This window comes from Nematolebias whitei, chromosome 4 (assembly GCF_014905685.2).
Source record: "Nematolebias whitei isolate Nwh7 chromosome 4, NemWhi1, whole genome shotgun sequence".
Classification (NCBI taxonomy): Eukaryota; Metazoa; Chordata; class Actinopteri; order Cyprinodontiformes; family Rivulidae; genus Nematolebias; species Nematolebias whitei.
The window spans coordinates 35,562,645-35,568,127 of NC_056501.1; positions in this window are offsets into that span (position 1 = coordinate 35,562,645).

Sequence of the window (5,483 nt, forward strand, 5' to 3'; positions counted from 1 at the left end):
TAGTGTTTACCAAATTTCATGTGATCGGGGATCGCATTAGTTTTAGGACGTTGTAACAACTTTGTTTGAGCCGTATTTTGTATGTCGTGTGAACGCTTCAGGGGGGAACGTTGGGAGAGACGTAACAAAAAAAGAGAGAGGGGGGAGTGAGCTGTGTGTGGGCGGAAGCTCAGGGTTGCTTTTCTCTTTTTTCTGTGTGTCGGAGAAAGTCTGCTTGGAGCCTGTGTGTGTGGTAAAGCACTCGTGAGGGGGAAGGGAGCGTTTCTTTGTTCCATACACGAGGTGAAGGTGTACGCGTGTTTTGTTTTGTCTTCGTTTCTGCGTCAGAGGTGTCTTGTGTGATCGGTGCTTCCGTATCCTGACCGGAAGGGGGCGCTGCTGTGAGGCAAGGACGGGTCTGGCTGCTGGGTTGTTCCGTACCAGACTTGTGTTTGTTTTATTACGGCTGCAGCCAGGGGTGAATGACAATAACATATTTGAATGCCTGGGTGTGTGAATGTTGTTATCAGGTGTGGAACTCATGAATGTGGTACAGGTGAAGCCTGTGGAAAATCTATAGGATCATATCAGAGGCAAATTGCATGACTTATAGGGAGTATCAAAATGAACAGGAGGTAATTAGTTTTAGATCAGGGGGCCACTAGCACAAACAAGCGGAAATGAGCTTTATGTACCAAGATTAAGGGGGTAGAGCTTGATTTTTAATGATTTAGGCTGTACAAGTTGGATTAATTTAAAAATATAGCTGATTGGCGTGTCACAGCTAAATGATATCTGATATGGGAACAGGGATAGCTGAAGATCTTTCAAATATTTGCTGATAGCCGTCGGAGGCCAGACAGATACGGAGATGGGAGCAGACACAAGGTTAAACGAAACAATTTTCTGTATGATAGGAAGGAGGCAGTGAACTCTGAAACAGAGAATGGTTTGAATCTCAAGGTGAGAGGGGACATCACGTGTACGAGCTGTAATTAACCAGGAGATGGGGTCAGAGTGAGTCAGCTGGAGAAGGTTGAATCATCTTGGAGTCAGCTTAGACAGTAGAGGGTTGAGATGTCAAAGCGAACGGGTGGAAGAGAAATATTGTAGGGGTGGCCTTGGTGGTCCTGAACAAATTAGATTACATTTCTTCTTGGAATTGACAATAAACTCAGGTTTTAAACTCAACTGCGAAACAACAGATTAAAATGAGTAAGGGACAAAATCCTTGACACTTGTAAAATATAGAATTTTATTCTGGTCAAACAATACCTTGCCGGACTCAAATTGAAAAAGTTAAATACGTTAGGAAACTAAACTCAAATTGAAAAAATTAGATTAAATTATACAGCCATAACTAAACTCAAATTGTAAATACTTGGGTTAAATAAATCAATCTTAATTGTACTCGAATTGAAAAACTTCAGTTTAAGAAATCAGTCCACATGAGTTGATCACGTATTGGAAATGTTTAGCATTTAGGAGCTGTTTCCTTCTGAGAGCTGCAGGGACTAGGTTATTTAGGGGACGACAATTCTAGTGGGTCCATGAATTTAACTTTATTGTTTGAGACTTCACACAGGTCCTGGGAGTGCAAAAGGACAACAGAGAGGTGTACATGGTGAGTTTAAGAAGTTGTACTTTGTGAACAAAGGGCATGTACACGTTTTTGTGCAGTGATAATGGACTCTGTGATGTCTTGAAGGGTATAAATAGTCTTAATTGATTTGTATTAAAAGTATCTTGTTTGTGATACAGTGGGAAAGCATAGTTATGACAAGAGATGATTTGCAGATTGGTTATATAACAATAAGTGATTACATATTAAAATGCTGCCTAAATTTACAAGGTCTGGACGATAATGTGGCCCTGGGAGTGGACTTCACTGTCAGGTGATGTGTCAACACACATACTCTACAAGATGGAGGACATTGTTTGGAAGGGAATATTTTATGCAGTAGGCGTAAAGAATTGGTTTGTGCAGTGTTTAATTAAAGCTTTCACTCTTGTGTAATTGCGCGGTTAAAACATCTATTGTACAATCCGGAACACCAGAATGACTCCGTTGGGGTAAACGCTGTGGTCCCAGAATAAAACTTGCTAACTAACGATCAATGTGGATAACAGATGAATGTTGAACCTGGTTTTAATAATTTGATTATTTTCTTTTCTTCTCTGCAGCTAGAGATGACAGAACTTTGGAGTGGGAAGATGAGTCTACTTAGGCCCACAAAACATGGAAGGTAGCGTTTAACTGCATACAGCATCCATCTGAGTTTTGATCAGGACTCTCGAGTGCCGGGGGCCGGATCGGATACAGATGTGCTCAGGTGGGCGCTGACGTGGAGTCTGTGAAACTGACCAATGGGACAGTTCAAATAAGTTGTCAGTCGAGCACAACTGACAAAACAACAAAGAACTTTTCAGCCAAGTAACGTGACTTTTCAAAGATCTAACAGTCCAAGAGCGTACTGAACTAACTGTCCAGAGGGGGTGATGGAGTTTGTACACAGCAAGAACATCCAGTCAAGACTTGCTGTATGCTGAGATATGAACTGCTGCACAAAGCTGAGCTGGTCTCCAAACAGACGGGAGACGAATCTGGGGACATAAAGGCTGAACGAAGAACTGGTGGTCACTCTGCCCAAGGTCACTAACATCAACTGCAGCCGGACGGAGGTGTCGACCCCACATTTTGTTCTGTGATGGTCTTCTAGGCACTTTGGGGTCGTGATCAAAAACTGCAGCTGGCTTTGATAATAATCACTCACATAGACTCATTTTAAAACAGGTGACACAACAGGACACAGACGTACAGAGGTGGGAGTGCTAGACGAATCGACCTGCTCCAACTGCTCTGAGATGGAAATTGTTTTATTACCTCAAATGCTCCACACCCCTGAACAAAATATTGATTTTAACTTTCCGTTTATACAGGTCAGGAAGTCTCATTCAGGAGGAACCTGAGACCTGATTTGGATGCAGTTCACTAATGTTTTCTAAAATAACACTGGATGATTGTCTTTGCCTTGAAGGGGCTAATTTTGGTGGGTCTGGTTTGATACAAGAGATTAAATTTATTTAATTAACTTTTTGCTAATTTAACGGAGAGCTTGGGTGGTAGTTGGGTAATTGTTTGCATAACCTGGGCATAACCTGGGTTGAATAATAGTAGTGGGAAGTTTAAAACTACACCATATTTTTAGTTCTGTAACTAATACTCAATCTGAGTGTTAGTGGATTGCAGACGGTAATGCTTCAGATTTGACACAATGCAGCTTCAAAAAGGGGGGAGGTGTGTAGGCAGCTCTGAGCAGGAACAGTTCATAGATCATTACAAATTATACAAAATTAACTTCTTCTGAGGCGATTAAAAGATCATATCATGTAGGGTAATCAAATTGACAGTGGGAAATGAATAAATCAGAAACCTACATAACACGTTGCACTTGTATATATGTATATCGGTTTAACAGAAGTATCTTTTTCTCTTTGTTGTAATGTGTACAGATTCCAGAAAGGGGGACGCCCCAGCCTGAGGTGGATTTGAGCAAATGTTAAAGGGAAATGGGGTGGTTTGATAATTTTAAACACAACTGACTTGACTGGACTGGACTGGACTTATAGTTTAATTGGGCGAATAAGAAAAGGTTTCATGAACAAAGGATGTTAACCTTTTTTTTTTCTCCTTGTTCTCTTTCTCTTTTATTTTTTCTCTTTCTCTCTGTTTCTTCCTTGCTATTTCTTCCCTTCTCTAGCACAGACAGGTACCTGGATGGAAGATTATGTATTTTTTTCTCTCACAGTGTTGTATGTCAGTTGGTTAAACTTTTAAGTTTATATTGTATTTTGATTGATGCTGTTGGCGCAAGCGATTTAATGAAGTTTCTTCCACAGGCTCCAGGAAGAGGGGCCGGTGTGGAGGATTATTATTGTTATTGTTGTATTGTGTATGTTTAATTTTAATTGTAGGTAGACCGGTTGACGACGAAGGCTTGTAAGGGTGACAGATGGGATGAGAGCACACAGGTATACCTGGAGAAGTCCAGTATGTAACACAATTCAGCTTCAAGTGAACAGATGCATGTAAGAATAGCATTTTATTTTAGTTTTACTAATTCTGTTTTAGGATAACATTACAGTTTAATAATACACCTATCAGTAGCAATAATAACCATCAGGGTGCCCAATAATTCAGAAAATAGGTTTTATTCACTACAGAAGTAACCACAGTCAGTTTTTCCAGGCCCAGGTCATGGATCCCACAGATAGAATAATCAAAAGGCCATGCAGGGTGTTTAACAATTCGCAAGCTTTGGTGTCCAGCTTTTCTCATCAGGAGGGAGGAACTCTGACCGAGGAGACAAACTCACATCAGACGGAGTCCTGCTGAAAAGAGGGACAGGGCAAGACCCCACCAGGTGGTGGACAGAACATCATATGTCATCGGTCCCCAGAAGGAGAGTGGCACCTGTACGACCCCACCAGGGCATCCCTGCAGAGGAGAGGAATCGATCGCTGGTCCACATGGAGGATGATCTGAAGACAGCTCCCCACTACACCTGGAGGCGGTGACAGGACCTTCGTGGGAGCTCATTCTTTGCCCCTTTGTTCTGGTTGGAAAGAGGCAGTAGCAAACATCGGAGAAGAAGTCTCCGCTCTGCCTGAAGTCGGTCGGGTGGATCGGGTAAGGACGGAAGATTACCAGCCCTGACCGTGAAGAACAGAAGACGCGTCAAACTGATTTTAGTTTTGTCCCAATACACACACGTCATTTAGAATGTTTAATCAAACTGATACGGTTCTGAGGACTTTACATGAAGGTAACTCCGCGGGCCGAATCCCGCCGAGCACCAAAGGACCCTTGTGGACGAACAAGGGCTCCCACCTCAAGCTCAAGAACCGAAGACCTGCTAGATAGAAATGTTTAAATTGAGGGTGTTGGCTTTTCCTGTTTAATGAGTGTTTAGTCTTAACTTTCAATCATTCTGAAAAACAACCAGAGAAGGGTTGTGGATTCAATTGGAAACTTAACTATAAACTTAACTTGACTATTAACTTAAATATTCAGTAACTTAAATATTCAAATATTTTACTCCATTCAATTAGGCATTTAATCATTCTAAAATACCACGAGGTATTTTAAAGGTGGTTTAAAATAGTTTCACTTATTTATCTTTCTCTAGGAGGGGTGTTGCTGTTTTGTTGTATTTTTATAAAGGTTTATGTGTGTGGTACTTTTCACAGGTGTTGGATCAGGGGTCTGGTCCAGGACCCCTGGGGAGTGCAGTAAGTTTGCGTCACATCCCTATTGATAAATTAATCCATAAAGAGGGTGAACTCCCATGAATATGGGAGTTCAAAAGAGGGAATGTTGGATTTAATATTTTATACCTTTTTATAATTCCTATCAAGCACTCAAATGTCAGGTCATATAAAGTGTGTGCGTGTCTTTCTTCCAAGGTTGAACTATGTGTATAGAAAGTGTTTGCTAATTCTAA